Source organism: Cornus florida, unplaced genomic scaffold (genome assembly GCF_030987335.1).
Source record: "Cornus florida cultivar Cherokee Brave unplaced genomic scaffold, ASM3098733v1 CherokeeBrave_3.0.0_Hap2_Chr02, whole genome shotgun sequence".
NCBI classification, from domain to species: Eukaryota; Viridiplantae; Streptophyta; class Magnoliopsida; order Cornales; family Cornaceae; genus Cornus; species Cornus florida.
The window spans coordinates 83,816,539-83,836,044 of record NW_026775572.1 but is presented as its reverse complement, the minus strand read 5'-3'; positions in this window follow the sequence as shown (position 1 = coordinate 83,836,044).

The window sequence follows — 19,506 nt, the reverse complement described above, 5'->3', positions numbered from 1 at the left end:
ATAGGTTCATGTGATTCATTCTGAGTTGTCTATCTTAACCTGACAAACATGTTTCTATTTATGTGCTTCAATTCTTTATTTCATATATTATACCTGTTACTGACTCCAGTTGCAAGTGTTTCTTTCTTTTACAGGCCATGGCCCGAGTCAAGACTGTTATTTGCCGGTAGTATCATCGCCGAGTGAAACAGCAAGTAGAGGAGCCTGAGTAGCCTGAGAAACTTGAGGAGCTTGAGGAGCCAGCTCTAACTCAGTCTGAGCGCTCTGCCTCTCCTACTTCTGCATCTTCATCTTCTTCATCAGCAGATGCAACTGAGCACATACCATCTCCTTCACCACCACCAGCACAGCCAGGCCAGGTCCGAGACAGACCTATTAGGAGATACTCGCGTCTTTCAGTGGCGTATGAGTCTGTCTTCGACACTGCCTTTTTCTCTCAGTTGATTCTGACCAAGGCAGTTTTTAATGAGATTGACTGGCGCGGCATTTCAGCCATTTTTGCCCCGGTAGCCTACCCTGTTTACCCGTGGCTCGTCCGGTTGTTCCACCAGAACCTTCAGCTGGCCCCGAGTACTCTAGCTGAGTTGCGGACTACCATTAATGGCCACCTCATCAGCATTACAGTTGAGACATTGGCCGTATCTTCTCGGTGCTCGCATGTCTGCCCTCCTAATCTTGATTATCCTATTCTGAGGAGGCCTTCTGATGCAGACATGGCCATTGCACTGACTAGCCCTTACAGTGATGGTGAGACATTCACCACCAGGACTTATTTGCCCGACGATTTATAGTTCTTTGATTCAGTTCTCTACCGAAATGTATTTATGGCAAGCCATAAGATCCAGCGGCGTTCAGATTTTCTAGTAGTTCCCTATGCCTTTTACACAGGCCATTGGTTTTCTGTTCCAGCACTCTACTAGAGTGTTATGATGAGATTGTACGCAAGCTATATCAGCAAAACCAAGCCTGGGCGAGCCACCTTCCTTCCCTTTGCACATCTAATTACCCAAATTCTCCGGGACCAGCACTATCCTTTTCACCTGGACAAACATCCTGAGGCAGGGGCTTGCTGCTAGGGTAAGAAGGATTAGAACAAGAGCTATAACGCTCTTGTAAAGAGTCTTGAGAATGAGGCCGTCTTGGCAGCTGAGGAGGTAGAGGAGGTAGAGTTAGGAAAGATGGAGCAGCAGGCAGCAACAGTAACAGCAGCAGCAGAAGATCCAGCAGACCCACAGGTGGCTGCGGATGCATATATGGATATCAATCTAGAGTGGGAACCTACAGCAGAGTCACCACATCAGCCTCTGGTAGGGTCGCCACTACATTCTTAGGAGCAGGGTCAGGATATACCTCGGTTTCATAATCCCATTATCCCTGACGCTCCAGTACAGCCACCCAGCCTAGGAGAACGTATCCAGACCTTGGAGGATGTGTTTGTTTCTCTCCGAGTAGATGTGACTACTCTCCACACAGACATACTGACTGCGCTGCAGGGCATTTCCAGAGATATCCGCGGATCACGCCCCGCTAGACCGACCTCCTATGCTTGACCTCTATCTTTCTACCCTCATTTATATATATCTGTGATATCTGACTATTATTTTGATACTATTATCATATTTTTGCAGCCAATCTGTTGGCCAGACACTGTGTTGTACCTTATACTGTCTTCTTTATCTTATGCATGATATTTTTGGATGTCCAGTTGCTATATTGATATATCTATCTGTGATTAACTCCATTATTAGGTGCATCCCAATGATTTCAGTGAGAGAGTGCTGCCCAAAATTTTTTAGGACCATCCTTATTCCTCTCTCCTTAGTTCATTTATTATCCCATTTACACTTGCATGTCCACTATGCACTGTTATTATCCCCTTTGTTATCTGATCAGCTTCTCTCCCAGTGCCATCTTTTCAAGACCACAGTCAATCCCAAGTTTGGGGGAGTTATGTTACCCATTTTGGATATTTATGTCCCAACCATTCTTTACCATCTGCACTGGTATACTCTTTCATTTGTTCTCTTTGCACATTGAGGACACTGTGCCATTTAAGTTTGGGGGTAATGAGTGTTATTTGCAGTGTTTGTTTTCAATTCAAAATTTTGAGCATGACTTATGTATTTGAGGGATTTTCTATGATTGGTCCATGACTAGCTATGATTTTGATCTTTTGAGGACTATATTACTTAGAATTTAAAAATTGCTTGACTTGAGAGTCTAATACTCCTTGTATGCCTTGTGGATGCCATTTAGGAGTAAATTTTTCGAAAGATCGATATATTTCTTGCATTTGTGGTCCATATCATCCTAATTTTGTGACTGTTTTGAGATTCACTCTAGGATTCTACACTAACACAGGCGCACACTAGCATTCATTTGTGGGATACATTCTTTGTTGACTATTGAATTGGTTATATCCCAATTGGGCTAGTAGTGCATTGAAAGCTTTCATCTTGATAAAGTGGATAACAAACCCTTTTCATTGAGTAGCCAGGATTCTAGCCTCATCAAGCATTGAATTTCTCACACCGAAAAGTGGAGGGTCCAAACTCTAGGTTAATAATTGAATGTTACTTGAAAAAAATAAAAAATAAAAAATAAAAAGTTACAAAAGCAATAAAAAAGTGAGGACTTCTCCCAAAAGGTGAGAAGTGAGAAATGATTAGATGGTGGTTGTTTTGATTTGTAACCTAGTTAATTTGAGCTTATAAGTCTTTAGGGGTGTTTCAACACCTAATGCCCTAAAGTCGTCTGGTTTGGGAGTCATTAACCTAACGCTCGACCTCATGGATCGCTAGAAAGCTTAATAGATCAACACATTGCATTATGCTTCCATCTTTGCTCCTTAGGGATAGGAAAAAAAAAATCGAGTGAAAAGAATAAACGCACCTAGATCAATAAAGCTTTAATAAAAGGTCAACTCTTTGTCTTAATGATCGGTACTAGATTTGTAAGCTAATTTGAGGGTAAGGATGTAATCATTTCTTTAGTTGGCTTAGATAACAACATACTTTATGCCGGTCCACTCAAAAAGGATTCTAGAGATGTTTTGATTTGCATGATCATTTTCTTGATGTATGGAGGACCATATTTGTTTGCTTGATGTTGAAATTTTGGGAGATTGCTTTGAAATAATTGAAAAATTGCACACTTGAGGTAGTTTTCTCCCAATGCTTGTTTGCAATATTGGTGCCTCTTTAGTGAGAATGAGCTTAATGTTTGTGGGTATCATTTCTAGAAACCCTCACGAGACGTCACTCGTCCACCAAGGGAAACTTAGGGGTTCAAAAGGCTTGTTGCATGCGCTAAATGCAATCGTGTTCCCTACAAAAGTGGCGTTATCCTTTTATTGCTTTCTAGTTCATAGTTGTATAGTTGTTCATTTCATTCTTTTACTTTGTAGTTCATTGGTAGGGACTAGCAATATTTAAGTTTGGAGGGGTGATGAGCGCTGAAAAATGAGCATTTAAACCCCTTAAGCTTGAGTATTCTAAAACCCTTATCTATCTTATTTTCCCGTTTTAAACTAATTTCATGTTATTGCCCTTTTTCAGCCGCTTATCCCAAAATAAGTCAATTCAGCCAAATTAGAGCATAATAGAAGCTATCTCAAGCTGAATGGAATAAAGGAGCAAAAAGGAGCAAAGTGGTGGAAAAATAACAAGCTTCGATCGATCTCACAGTAATCGATCCAGCCTCATTAAGATGGATCAAACCCCTTGTCCTTATCCTCAAGAATTTACATCTTCGATCGATCGAACTTCCTTGATCTTATCCCTACCTACCACTTTTGTCTTTTTCCCAAAATATCCCAAAAATATCTTAGAGATTTGTCGTATTCCAAAAAGGCGCCACCAAGGATTGATCGATCTGGCCATACTTCAATGGATCTGGCAACAGTTCAATCGATCTCATCTGAATTCGACCGATCGAACCTCCTCAAGTCCGAAATAAAACAGAGTCCAGCCCATTAAAAGATGGCTCGTGGTGCAATCATTGGAAGGGCCCTAGTGCACGAGATCTGACCATTAAGTGTGACACTTGAGCTACCTATATAAAGATTTTGAGCCATTTTACACATATAAAATCATATATAACTTGAGATATTTTTAAAAAATCTTAGAGAGGAGGCTAGAGATTAGAGAGCTATACACCATTTGGGAGTTCTTCCATTCATCTAGGGTTTCCATCAAGAAGAAGATCATTCATACCATGGAGATAGCCCATGAGGGTTGGATGACTACTTCAATGAGTGGCTAAACATCTACTTGGGGCTAGAGTTAGCCCCTAAGTTTGCTTCCTAGACCTAGTCTTTTGTATTTTTTGGGGATTTAATTGTAACAAATATTTTGATCTTGGATTTATATATATATCTTTTGGTTTCTAGTTGATGTGTATGGGTTAATACTTTCAATTGATTATCTATTTCTAATCATATGTCTATGTATGCTAGAATGGATGATTCATGTGCTTTTTTCTAGATTTAATGGAATTTATGCATGTCTAAGTGTATTGATGAAGTTAATCTAGTGATCAAAACATAGTGCTAAATTGAACACTCTTGTAATTTATTTGATGGTTCATACTTGTTTCTTGATGGATTGTGCCACACCTTTAGCTTAATTAGTTTAATTTTCGTGTCTTTAGTCTAGATGTAATGTAGTTGCTTTAAATTCCTAGATAGGTGGACAATCTATTCTTGTTCCTTGGTGTGCCATACTTATGAATGTAAAGGGTGTATGTCTTTAGATAGTTGTGTGTGCATAAACTATGGTTTCATTGAATGGATTTTGGTTTCATTTGATAGGTTGTGCTTTCCATTTAAATTGGCTAGACAATCTATACTTATTTGTCATCCATGCTTAGTTTCAATTAATGTTACATGCACACAAGTTGCAATTCAATTTCCTCATTGATATACAATTACTAGTGTCTAGTGAAGTCAAGCTTAGTGGTGAGCTCTAAAACCTCAAGTCTTCTCCTCTATATCTTTTCCCTACTTTCTAAATTATTTCCTTTGCTTGCTTTAAATTTAATTGCATTGTAGTTTAATCAACCAAACAAATCATCTTTTGATCACTCGACCTACTAATCTAACCTTGTTTCCATTTCAAATACGCAACTAATCCCTTGGAACTATCCCTACTCACCCTAGCTATATTAGTAGTTAGAGTTAGTAGTGGCATTTTATAAATTTAAAGTTGGCCATACTTCATTGCAATTTGGGGTGCATCGCGATGGCACGCACCATATATAATGTTTACTGCTTGTTAAATCATAGTCTTGTATATAGATGGAAAGCCTTTGAATTGATTAAGGTTTAATGTTTTAAAAGCATGTTTAGTGTATATATGTGTATAGCTTGTTTAATTGTAGCTTACATATATATTATATAACTTGTTTTATGATTTAAAGCATGCCTAGCATATATATTTATATATATTGTGTAGAGATATCATGATAAGTAATGGCTTGATGAATTGTAGTTTATATGCATTATATAGCTTGTTTAATAATTCAAGGCCTTGGAAGCATGTATATCTTGTCGTAAGTAAATTGTTTCATTTACTAGGTTACTTGATTGTAGAGACTTTTCATGTTGGGATGACAATCTCTTGTAGAATAATACATTTAATTACCTTGTGAGCATGTTACTAACTTGTTGTAAAATTAGTATTTGTGGCTTCCTATAATGGTAATTTGGCTTAGCATGATATATGATATCATTGTCTTGAGTAGCTTGTATAAATATATCTCGTATAAGTATATTGTTTATTTAGAATATCAAAATTGTTTACCTTGAAAGCTTGTTACTAAATTGTGACATATTTAGTACTTGTGGCTAGGATGGTAACTTGACTTGGTTGTTATATGATATTCTTGTTTTATGTATAAATCGCATATTGAAGTTATGACATTTCATATGCCATGTAGACTTGGAACTTTAGGACATGATTTGTGTGGCTTCAACCTTACTTATGCATGGAACGTGGTTTCTTGCATTATTTACTTGAATATAAGTTTTGAACTTGTTGATTTTGGAAAGCTTGTGAGAACATAAAATATGTGATAGCTAGGGTTTGGCTCTAGTAGGGGAGACAAGAGTCTCCCTATGTCATAAGTGCGTACTATGTAGTACCTTGTGGGTTGTAATTGTAATGACCCGGTCTTTTTCCTCCTTTTCTATTTTCGGCAATTTTCTTTTTTTGTCTTTTTCTTGTTTATTGTTTTTCCTTGCGTAACCTCACTTCTTGTGCACGGATTTGATTCCAGTTTTGCATGCATCCATGATATTTAAATTCCATGATATTTAAATTCCATGATATCTACATTTTTACTTTTGTAGAAAAGCATGCTAAATGTTTACTTTTCTTGTAAATGATATGAATGCATGACTTTTGGTAATTATTCATAACTTGAGGGGTTTTGTGTAATTAAGTAAAGTAATTATTCTTTGTCTTAAGGACCATTTTGCAATTTATTTTGGAAGATATTTTCAAAAAGGACTTTTTTGCAATTTTCGAAAAATGTGACAAATGTCACATTCCTATGGTGCCACTTGTTGATTTTGTGGTGGAACCACTTGGAGACTTAATCTCTTGACACATGGAGGGTGGAGATTCACCCATTTGTTGGCCTAGGATTGGACCACTTGTTGGCTTAGATGGTTGACAAGTGTAGGCTTAAGATTGAGCCTAGGAAGGAGCCTTGGATTTGTGACAAGTGTAGGCATGAAATTAAGTCTTGCATTGTGTGTGTGTGTGAGGTAGTGCAACAGCACATAGTGAGTGGAGAATCCCACCACTTTTAACTTAAGGTTTTTATTTCATTTTATGTCATTCATCTCTTTCCTCTCAAACCCTAACCTAACCACCATTAGAGAAAAGCTTGGTTAATAGCTTTCTTCTTCATTTTGGCCTCCTTCCACTCACCTTAGACTTAGAACCTTTGGAGATAAAAGTTTCCTCTTACTCTCCTCTTCATTAACCCTAAACTTATTTTCAATTTTAAGCTTGGTTGCTTTGGATTATAGAGATTCAATTCTCTATTGAGGTAGGGGTGGTAGTATGTTTATATTCTAAATGTTTTATAATCATTTGGGGTTTAATATATATTGTGTACATGCTTTTAATATGATAGTCTTGCATATTATAGGAAATTCTTATGATTAACTTAGGGTTTATTGATTTAAGCATGTATATTGTGTATGTATCTTGAGTATGATTATTAAAGTTGTATAAAACTCTTATTGATTTGAATTACTATACTATTGTGATGTTAATTCTACATTCTAGTTGATTACTATTGGTAATTGAAATTATTTTAGAAGCTTGTTACTATAATGTTGTAATCTAGTATATGAAGCTTATTATTGAGGCATAGTTTAAATTGATGAGTTGGTGGCATTATATTGCATATTATATTAAGAACTTGTCATTTATTATGTCATTCTAGACTTGGAACCCTAAGACATGGTTTGTGTAGTTTCAAAAATACTTGTGCATGAAAGGTGGTTTATATGCTTTAAATTATTATATATAAGTTTTGAACTTGATATATATTTTGGATTCTCTTGGGACATTGTTATAAGTGACATAGCTAAAGTTTCCCTTTAGTGCGGGAGGTATGAGTTCTCCCCAATTGAGATAGTGCGCACTAAGGTAGTCTTCCCAGCGGGTTAATGCCCGGAATAACCGTATTGATCTTGGTTAAGTCCGAAACGTGATGTCCAAGTCTTCCATTAATTTATTTCGCATTAAATTCCAAGTTGGCAACCAATGCTTAATTGTAACTTGAAATTCTTGTTATTGGCGAATTGATGTTGCTAAGTACATTGATGTTATTATGTGTTGTAAAGAATCATTTAAGTTAGCTTAAGATGATCCCTTAGAACACCTTGAACATAGACGTCAAGTGGAATGCTCCCTTGTATTCGTTTATATTAATCTTGCAATGATATTGAAACTTTAGGGTATACGCATATGCTTCTTCCTACGAGTAACTTGATTACTCACCCTAGTGGTTTGGGTTGTTTTACAAGTAAGGAGACTATGTTCTTGGATGCACATCATCCTTAGAGGCTTATGAGCTATTTGAAGCATTTTTGTATATGGACATGCACTTGTTTAGCATGCTTTACTTTTGGATAATGTATTTTGTATACCATGGATGTATAGTATTTTAGAAACTAAGATGGCTTCCTTGATGTGTAATGAATATCTAAGAATACTTGAAGATGCCTATTTTGTATGTACAACATGAGGCCAAGCGCCACGTACATTTATATCACATGTATACTAGTTTAATTCCATAGTTTGTTTTTATGAAATTATGAGAATTCGAGGTTTGATAGGTCATATTTTGTATATGACGTACTATATGGCCATGGGCTATTGGAACACGTGTATTTATTCATTTTACATATGCGTGCATGTTCATTTTGGCATTCAACACCATTCTTGATGAAATGAACACTTAGAGTAGCATTCATTCTCATATTTTTGCTAAATCTGACCTTAAGGGCATTTTGGGGATTTTCTTTAGGAAATAAATTCCATTCTCAACTCCGTCACATAGAAAATGTAATTTTAGGGGGAGTTTTTTCTTCGTGTTTTTCCGAAAAATGTCATCTTAACCTCATAAACCGCGCTCCAAGTCCAATTTTCTGCTAAAAACACTGTTTCTGCATTTTTGGAGGTTCCAGCCCATGCCACTGCCACATTTGGCGGGCCACCGCAGCTTTTGGGCCGGCGCCCGCGGGGAACTCTTCCTGCTTTTGATACCTTTCTTCAACAGGCCATATCTCACTCGTTTTAACTCCGAATTAGTCCGTTCTTAAGTCTAAACTGACCACGTCGAAATAAGCTTTCCAATGATACCAATTAGAGCTTCATATTCCATTTGTAGCTCAAGTTATTTATGTTTTGGTGAAGTAGTGTCAGGATTTGGTTCGAACCGGGATAGGTTTTTATTTCCTTCGACTTTGGGACTTGATATCTTTTCCATCCGGACTCCAAATCAGGTGATTCTTGAGTCTAACTTCATTAATTTTTTGCTGTATTTCCAATGGTATGCTTGTTAGCATCCATTTCTCTATGAAATGACCATTTTTCCCTTGGTTCATTCCTATAGGGTTTGACATTCTTACCTCATTGCTTAGCTCAATTGAGTTTCATGGTCTCATGTGGAGTCATTTTGGTGCCTTAGGGATAATGTACATCTTTAGAGGACATTTTTACCTTTTGCGTCCGCATTCCGTATTCGTCAATAGGTCTACATTCGGTTCATCACAAGACGCACTGGCCTAAAAATCAGGGTCGTCACAGTAATTACATGGAATAACTTGCTTGGTCTAGAGACCACATGTCCTAGTCTTTCCACTACTTGATTGCGCATTCAATTCCAAGTTATTAATCGTGGATTACTTGTAGCATGTGATTTGGTGCTTGCTTTGTGTATTCAAGTTACATTTAGTATACTTGAAATTGTATACTTGTTTCGTGTATTTAAACCTCAATTAGTGTACTTGAATTTATATACTTGTTTTGTGTATTTAGACCTCATTTAGTATACTTGAACTTGTATACTTGCTTCGTGCATTTAAATTCCATCTAGCATACTTGCGTTTCGTATACTTGCTTCTTGTATTTTGATTTCATTTAGTATACTTGTGTCTTGGATACTTGTTTCGTACCTATTTCGTTTTACCTTAGTATACTTGTAATGACCGAGTCATTTTCCTTCTTTACTTTTTTCGAGTTTTCTTTTTTCGTCATTTTTCGCTATCTTTTTATTTTGTGTAACCTATCGGGTTGTGTTCGGATTTGATCCCAGCCTTGCATACATTCATTATACTTGATTTCCATGACATACATATTTTTACTTTTGTAGAAAAGCATGCTAGATGTTTACTTTGACCCGTAGGAGTGTATATGCAAAGATTCTTAGAAATTATTTTCTTTACTTAGGGTATTTTTCATAATAATCTTTTGATGATATTTTGTATTTAGGGTATTTACGAATGTATCTTTTGAATGACACTTCATTTTGGGCCTTTGGTGCGATTCACTTTTTGAGATATTTAGTGGAGGGGTCTTTGTGTAATTATTGAAAGTTTTAGGAAAAGTTTCTCGTTTTGGGCTCAAATTTTCGTGAGGGGTTTCTTTTCACTTTTATTGACTTTGGTATTCCCGGATATTTTTTTAGATTTTTATTTCATTTATTTTGAAATTTCTTATCCCGTAAGTCATCAAACTTGTCCAAGGCATATTTTCTCGCTCAGGACTCGGTTTTCGACTCCGTTTCTTCCGTTGATCTTATAATTCCATTTAAAAACTTTTTTGTTCATGGACCTTCTCCATTTGAGCACGTCTTGATAGTTTTCACTTTTCAGACCTGGACGGGACCCATTCGAACTGTTCGAGGCCTCTTTTTGGACTATTATAAATAGGTGGAGCAGAGAGAGACTTACTTTTTCATTTCTTCTCCCCCACTCCAGCTCCCAGCTGCCATTGATGAAGCTTGGGGCTGCCACCTTCTCTCTCCTCTTTTGATCATCTTCTTCTTTGATTCTCCTCCCGCCAATGAAGACTTTTTTGATAGCATCGACGACGCGGTGATTCATATCCGTCCGGATTTTGATTTTGAGCACTTTGAGTTTTGGGGTGCTGGTTCAAGTTTAGACTCGGGTGTTGTCACAAGAGGACTTCTTGCTCTTCTCGTTGTTCCCGTCATAGCCCCGAAGTTTCATCGCATTCGGAGTTGTTTAATTTTGGTGTGATTTGAGGTTTTCACCTCAAAATAAGGTAGGGGGTGTTTCATATTTATAATCTTAGTGTATTACATGCTTTTGAGGTTTATATAACTTGTATACATGTCTTTAGTTTAAATCTAGAAATGTGTTTAATTTTAATTAAATGATGATTTAATTACATGGTTGTAACATGCATAGATTAGACTAAAAACGTGTCATTAAATTAGACCATCACTTGTTATTCATATATTAATTGTGGAATTTTTGGATGAGTTATGAAATCTAGAGAATTTAATTAAAATCTAATTAATTGTTTTAGTGGCTTAACTAGACATTTGATTTGATATATGCGATGATCATGACATGTCTCTTAATATATGTTGATTTGAAGTCATTTGGGGCTATTTGAATGTAAAGAAATTAATTGCTTTAGTTTAATTAATTTCTATCTTATTGTTCTAAAGATTTAATCATGTGTTTGATGTTGTTTCCATACTTAAATTGTAGATTTGGTGCTTATGGAATACTTACATGATTATGTTGAACATTGAAGATTCAACATGTTACATGCCATGGTAGTTGAGGACTTAGAGCATATCTTGTGTGTTTCCAAAACTTGATTGTGCATAGTACTTGGTTAAGTGCATTTAGTATATGTGTATATACGTTGTTGCACAATTTGTTGATTTTGGAAACTTGGGGATGTCGTTATGTTTGACTATGGCTAGGGCTCGGCTCTAGTACGGGAGATATGAGAGCTCCCTACTTTATAGTGCACACTTAGGGGAAAGTACCCAAGGGCTAGTAACCCAAAAGTGGCCTTATGTGTCCGGTTCTATTCCGGCGTGACGTCCAAGTATCCATTTTGGTTGATTTCGCATTTTAAATTCCAAGTTGATTACTTTAAGAATTTACATTTTGATGATTTGTATTCAATGTTCCAATGTTGTTTCAATTGCATAACTATTGTGGTTTATGATGAGGATGTTCTAATGTAGCTTAGGATGATCCTATAGTCTCACTTTGAACATAGACGTTAGGTGGCATGACCCACATGAATTGATTTATATTAACTTGTAAAAACTTATAAAACTTTAGGTTATACGCATGTTCATTTCCTACGAGTAACTTGTTTACTCACCTTCATTGTTTGGGACATTTTTTAGTTAAAGATTCATGTTTTAGGGATGCACAACATCCTTGAACTAGCCTTGTAGCTTGATGAGTTTGGCACATTCCATTACATGCACTTGTTAGCATGTTTTCGCTTTATTTCGATTAAATATGTCAAAACTTGTAATTTCTATTTGGGATATGTATTAAGTACTTAAGTATATCCTTTGAGTCCTATTTAACTTGCATGTAATGAGGCCAAGGGCCAAATACTATAAGTTTCACTTTTATGCAATTTAATTACATGCTTAAATATGAAAAATTAGGAAAATGCGAGGTTTTAATATGTCATTTTCAATTTGGATTGTGTAAAGTGTGCATAAGCACACTATTTAGTGCTCTTTTAATATATATGACGTGTGGCTAAAGACTAAACTGTCTTTTGAATGCATCTATGCCAGGTTGTTTCAAGTTTTTCTTTTAAATGCTATTTTAAGCAAATTTGAGGTTTGATAGGTCGTATTTTGCATCGGTCATATTTGGGGGTCACGGACCATTCTCGCACACTTTAAAACGCTTATTACGTTTGCGTGTACAATCATTTTAGCACACAACTTCATATTTGGCAAAATGAGCACTTGGTGCATATTCCATTTTTAAGCTTTTTTTTGCAAAAATCTGACATAAGGGCATTTTGGGGATTTCCTTAAAAAAAAAAATTTCTTTTGACATGGTCAGCTAGAAAACATGATTTTAAGGGAGTTTCTTTTTTAAGTTTTTCCAAAAAATATCTTTTAGGGCTCAAAAATTACACACTGTTTTCAGCATTTTGCTACTTTTAGGTCTGCTGTCATGCACCATTGTTACGCGCACAGTGCGTGCGCGGCACTCGTCCTTGAGCACACGCGGCATGCACCATTGCACACTCGCGTGGCATGCCTCTTTGCACGTGCAGTGCGCTCATGTGGGCACCCTTGGTGCCCCGCCTTGGCCGCCTCGACACCGATTTTCGTCTTGGCTTTTCTTCTTCATCCGGACTTCGAATCAAGCGATTCTTGAGTCGATCTTTGATATTTTTATTATTTTTTTTGTCTTTCCAACGGTGTGCTCGGTGGTACCCTAATCTTTTCAGAAATTATCATTTTGCCCCTCGGGCTAAACTTGTCCTTTTTTTAAAATAATGTCACTTCCGCACTTTGTCTCTTTGAGTCCCGTGACTTCATGGGAAGTCACGCTTGTGTCTTAGGGATGTCGTACATCTCTCGAGACCTTGTTTCAATGTGAAAAGACCATTTTACCCTTGGGGGCATACTTGGTCTATTTTCAATCTTTTGCTTCCGCTTTCATTCTCGTTAAGTTTCGTAACCTCATGAAAGGTCGCTTTAGCGTCTTAGAGATGTATTGCATCTCTATAGACTTGGTTTCCATTTCCGCTTTCACATTCAGGATCCGTTATCGGGTCAAACTTTAGGTCGTGACATGACACACTGGCATGAAAGACCAAGGACATCACACATGTGCCTCGTATACTTGTTTTACGTGTATTTTAATATTAATTATATACTTGTGCATGTATACTTTTATATTGAATATCTTATTCTAATGTTGTTTAGTATACTTGTAATTGTATACTTATATGTGGTGCATTACATTTCAATATTACTTAATATACTTGTGGATGTATGCTTGTATATTGTGTATTTAGTTTCAATATTGCTTAGTATACTTGTGGATGTATGCTTGTATATTGTGTATTTAGTTTCAATATTGCTTTGTATACTTGAGCATGTATACTTGTATATTGTCTTTCATTTCAATTACTTGTGTATTTTGAGATGATCCTTTAGTTCACCTTGGAACATCGACGTTAGGAGAAATGATCCCTTGTAATGATCTATATTGAACTTGCATGATACTTGAAACTTTAGGGTAAACGTATGCACTTCTTCCTACGAATAACTTGTCTACTTACCCTAGTTGCTAGGATATTTTTCAGGTATGGATACCTTGGTTTGGGATGCACAACATCCCTAGGTTACCTTGTTTATTTTGGAATACCTTGATGTATTTTCACGGCCATGTAAGTGTTAGCATGTGTCGTTGTGCCTTCTTAATTGTAATACATAGTTAGCCTTAAAATGTCATTTTTTCCTTGAAACATATAATGTGTACCTAAGTACACTTTTTGGCACTTATTTTATAAGTATGATATGTGGCCAAGGGCCAAACTTCATTTGGAATTATATGTATGCACTTAATGTTGAAACTTGCCTTTAAAGGGAATTATATGTCGTTTTTACTTCAAAGTATATATTATGTATGCAAGTTTACTTTTTGAAGTTCATTTAATATGTATAAGATGTGGCCAAGGGCCAAACACCATTTTGTTTACATTTATGCACTTTGGATTTGTAATTTGCCTTTGAAGGCAATATTATGAAACTCGAGGTTTCTAGAAACTTGTTTTTGTTTTGATTCCGCAGTTTTGGATCTGTTTCGAATCATCACAGGGCGTCAAATTCATCACTTGTGTTGCACCTTGGACTTAATTATCTTTGAAGTGCAAAAGTAGGATAAGAAGGTATTTATCTCAATTTAAATTTTTAAAATTTTGTGACACTCTCTATCACTTGTGTTGCACCTTGGACTTAATTATCTTTAAATTGCAATAGTGAGATTACTGGGGACTTAATTGTTTTTAAGGTGTAAAACTTGTGTACATAAGAAAACCTTCTACAAATGTTTCAATGTGAATCAGAATTTTTAACTTGGGTTTTTCTTACATAACAGTGTAGTTATAAGATTAATTAGGTATCCATTTCATGGCTTGCTCTTCTCTATTGTAAGAATTTTTATTTGGTCAAGAACAGAAAATACACCTAAAATATTCTTACAATGCATATCACATCCCTCACGTGCAAAAAACACCCCTAAAGATTCAATTTGGTGCAAATAGGTCTCTCTGACAAATTTAAACCCTAAGTTGACTAAATTACCATTATTGAACTATTTTATAAAATATATAAAAATAATTTTGTAAAATGACTAAAAAGGACACTATTGGAGGACGACTCTCACATGAAAAAAATCCTTAAAGTTTCAATTGGGTGCAAATAGGCCCCTCTGATAGATTTAACCCTAAGTTGACTAAATTACCTTTACTGAACCATTTTATAAAATATATAAAAACAAATAATTTTGTAAAATGACCGAAAATGACACTATTGGAGGATGCCAGCAATGGACAAGTAAAGATAAAAATAAAAAATAAATAAAAGTGTAAAAGAAAAGTAAAGATAAAAATAAAAAATAAATAAAAGTGTAAAAGAAAAGTAAAGATAAAAATAGAAAATAAAAAACAAAAATAAAATGCAAACTAAAGAAAATAAATCTACTCCAAACTCCGAAAATCAATGCACATTGATATTGGAATTTTTTTCCTTTTTTTTTTTTTTTTAACAGTGTTGGTACGAAAATAAAATAAAATAAAGAAATTTCTTTTTATAGTAGAAACAGTACACTGAAATTTCAAAAAATTCAAATCCTTGGTTTACAAATTCCCAAAGTTTTTTTTTTTTTTTAAAAAAAAAAAAAAAAAGTTTAGAGATATATATAGAGAATTTTTTTTTTTTTTTTAAAAAAAAGAGTAATATGCACATAACACCCCTATACTATTAGATTAGTAACATATATACCTCCTTGGGCATTTTTGGAAGAGTGAAAGGACAAAACGTGTATTACAACACTAATTTATGTCTGATTTCTGAGTGAGGGGTATTTTTGCACAATGTGAAAATATTAAGGGTGTTTTCTACACACTTTTTCAAATAGGGGTAAAAGTATTACATAGAGTATACTTTCGGGGTGTTTTCTGTACTTGTCCCAATTTTTATTGGCCACGTTGTCTATATTATTTATTATGAATGGATGGACATGAATGGTATTTACTTTTCAAAGTAATTTTTTTTTCCTTAGAAAGAAATTCACTTTATAAGGAAATATATATATTTTTTCCTAACAAGATTTGAAAATTTTCACTTTGAAGAATGAGGATGTAACACTTGGATATAATCCTTGGTGAATTTTAAATAAAAAAGTAAATTTGAAATAAAAAATGAAACATTATCCGAGCTAATTAGTTCGGCATGAATTGCATAAGTCTATTGGTTTAATGTTGAAAGTAGGTGTTCGAATAAGGCAATTCAATATATAAAACCTTCAACTTAAGGCATTCTGTAATGATAGTCGCCTTCCGGGCGAGATGCTTGGCATGATACCCGATTAGGGACTGGATTTGACTCTGATACCAATTGTAATAGGTGGGTGCTTCGCGATCTGATCCAAAAACCTAAGTTATTAGGTGAGGCTAACACTCAATCCATATATACCCAATCACTCTCCCATCCTGATCCGATGTGGGATAAGTCCCCACTTGTAATATATTTTAATTTGATTTCAACTTTTGAAACTCGAAATAAGCTCGGTTAAAGTACTAGTTAAAAATGGAGTCGATCTCAAGCAAAATTTAAATTGAGTTACGCTTGGATTCTAAAAATTAGGTGCAAATATACAAAACATTATAAACATTTTCTCAAGAAATTAATTCAAAAAAATATTAATTTTCAATAAATCAAGTTAAAAAAAAAAAATTAAAGCGAAAAAAAAAGGTTTATCATGATATATAACATATGAAATTATAATGGAGTACATAAAAAGAAAAATAAACTAAACAAAGTGGGATCCACCTATTGAATATTGTTAGGGGTGGCTCAATCTAATTTGGGGCTTGAAAAATAAAAAAAGTGGCTTTTTCAATGATATAAATAAAATTATTCACAGCTCAAAAACAAAATATACAAATATATACACACACAAATTTTAATAACATTAAAAAATAATTAAAGAAAAAGAACCATTGAACCTGATTTAGAAAACCCAAATCCAATACTTCTACAAATTTTTTAATATAATAAAAATGTGGTTATAACAACTGTATATTTTTAATGAGAGTGGGAGGAGAAGACTTGTTAAAAAGAAGAAGATAAAACATAATATATATATATATATGAAAATTTTTCGCCATTTTCCCAAAAAAACGACGTTAAATAGATATTTAATAATTTACTGTTGGTGTAACTTACCCAAAAATATTTTTAGTATTGGTGTAAAAAACGTGAATGAGAAATAAAGAAAGAGGGAGAAAAAATATTTAATGATACAACATTTTGGGCCTAATATTAAATTTATATAAATGTTAGGATTTATTGTAAAACGTGAATGATAGTAGAAAAAGAGAAGGAAAAATAGTCATATAATGATGTAAATTTTTGGGGGCCAATATGAAATTTATGTATCAATTAGAGTTCAACGGAACGAGGGAGGAGAGAAAAAAGAGAAAAAAAAAAGAAGTTATTTTAGGATATAAATATTTGAGGCCTAATATAAAATCGGAATGAATGAGAAGAGAGAGAAAAGAGAAAAGAGAAAAAATAATTTATTGGAGAAACAAAAAAGTTATTTTAGGATATAAATTTTTGAGGCCTAATATAAATTTTTTATATTTATTAGAGTTTAATAATATTAGGATATAATTATACTCTAACTTAATATTAGGAAATTTTAAATTTTGGGGTCTTCCTATTGGCTGGGCCTTAGGCGACCGAAGTTGCGGCACTTTTATTTTTAAAAACCGCAGTTAGATGCGTTTGGTGACAAAAATAAGTGCGTTTAGGTAGTAGAGGTTTCAACCAAAAAGCGCATTCACATGAAGCTACAAATCATAGCTTTTAAAATTGTGTTTCAAGTAGATGTAGATTTTTTATGACAATTATATTATTTTAGACAATTTAATCCCTCTTTACTTTTTATAAATACAATTTTGTCCCTAGTGTTAAAATAATATACAAATATTATGCAAACCAAATTGTGTTATCTGAAAACTGGAACTTGCTTTGTTGTTATCGTACCATTCCCTTTAAGAAACCTATATATTTATATTAGAAATTCAGTATCCTTCCTTTTAAGAAACCTATATATTAGAAATTCAAGTTATATTAGAAGTTTAATTTCGTAGGAGTTTAGTTTCATAATCATCCAATTTTTTTCATTTATCCAAAATCTATATTTATATTATTTCTTGTCCATATATTAACATGTTTTTTTAGATCAACTTCTTAAATCGGGTAATTATTACTTTTGATTAGAGTTGCATTGGAAAAATTTTGGATTTCACTCTTAGGTTAACTTTATTTAAAACTAAACTCACATAAAGCTACAATTAGTATATTCATGAAAAAAATCAAGCTATAGTTAGTAAAACTAAACTTCGATCTTGAATCTTATACAATTTGAATTTCATAAATATGAGTGCTGATGTTCTATTTTTTTCCTTTGGTAAGCAAGAATTCATATTATATAGAACTAAAACAAAATATACGAGGATAGGGATCATATTAGTAAATTCGGTAGTAAAAGGGCGTTAAGCAACATTGTTACAAAACAAATTTTAAAATGCTTTAAATATAAAAACGCTTTATAAAATACATCACCAAACGCATAACATGTTTTTTTACAGATAACAATTTTATAAGAGCTCTACTACTAAAAACACTTTTATGATTTTAACAACAATTCCAAACGGGCACTAAGCCCTGAATATTGTGGCATAAGCTATCAGCTATTTATTCTTGGAGGTCAAGCAAAGTTGGGGGCATGAAATTGGACTTGTGGAGCAAGTAAAAGCTTGGTAATAATTTTATGTCTTGACCTGCCACTGTATATATGTGTGTGTGTGTGTGTGTGTGTGTGTGTTTGTTGAACGAATTTGAGATATCAAAAGAGGGTAACTAGTAATAAAACGTCTTTTAGGCTCAGTTTGGTAGAGTGGGTTTGAAGGAAAAGGGAAGGGAAGGTGATGGAGGGTTATAAAAAAATTGTGTTTGGGTAAAATTGGTGGAAGGGAAGGAAAGGAGAGGGAAGGGTTTGGAGGGTTAAGGCAAGTCTTAAACAGTAGATTTGTTAACCTCTCAAAAATGGGCGGAAACGAAAGGAAAGGGAAGGCAATGGCACATGTGATACTTGTGATGCCAATTTTACCCATACAAAATTAAGGATTTAATTAAGCAAAACAAGAATTACAGACCTTGATTGGTTGATTTAGCAAAACAAAACCTATACATATAAGTTAGCCGTTGCAGAGAAAAAGAGAGGGGGAAAGCTTACAGCGGCTGAAACTTGTGTACAGCGAACCCGAACTGGAACAGCCGGCGATGGAAACAGCGAACCCGAATTGGAACAGCGAGCAAGGGAAACTGAAAGATATGGGTTTTGATTTTTGGAACAATCTGAAACAATATGTCAGTATGGGTTTTGAACCTTTGATTCTTGCAGACGATAGATAAACATATAGGTTTGGAACTTGGATTGTTGTAGTTTTGTGGTTTGCAGTTGCAGCAGAGAGAGAGTGTGTGTGTGTTGCAGAGAGAGAGAACGAGAATAGAGATGGGGGCGGGGGCCCTAAAATGATTAACCCTAAAAATATTATATTTATATTACATATTTTTCTTTTCTTTTATTTATTTATTTTTTTTTACAAATATTACATAATTTAATTTTTATTTTAAATTATAAAAAAGTAT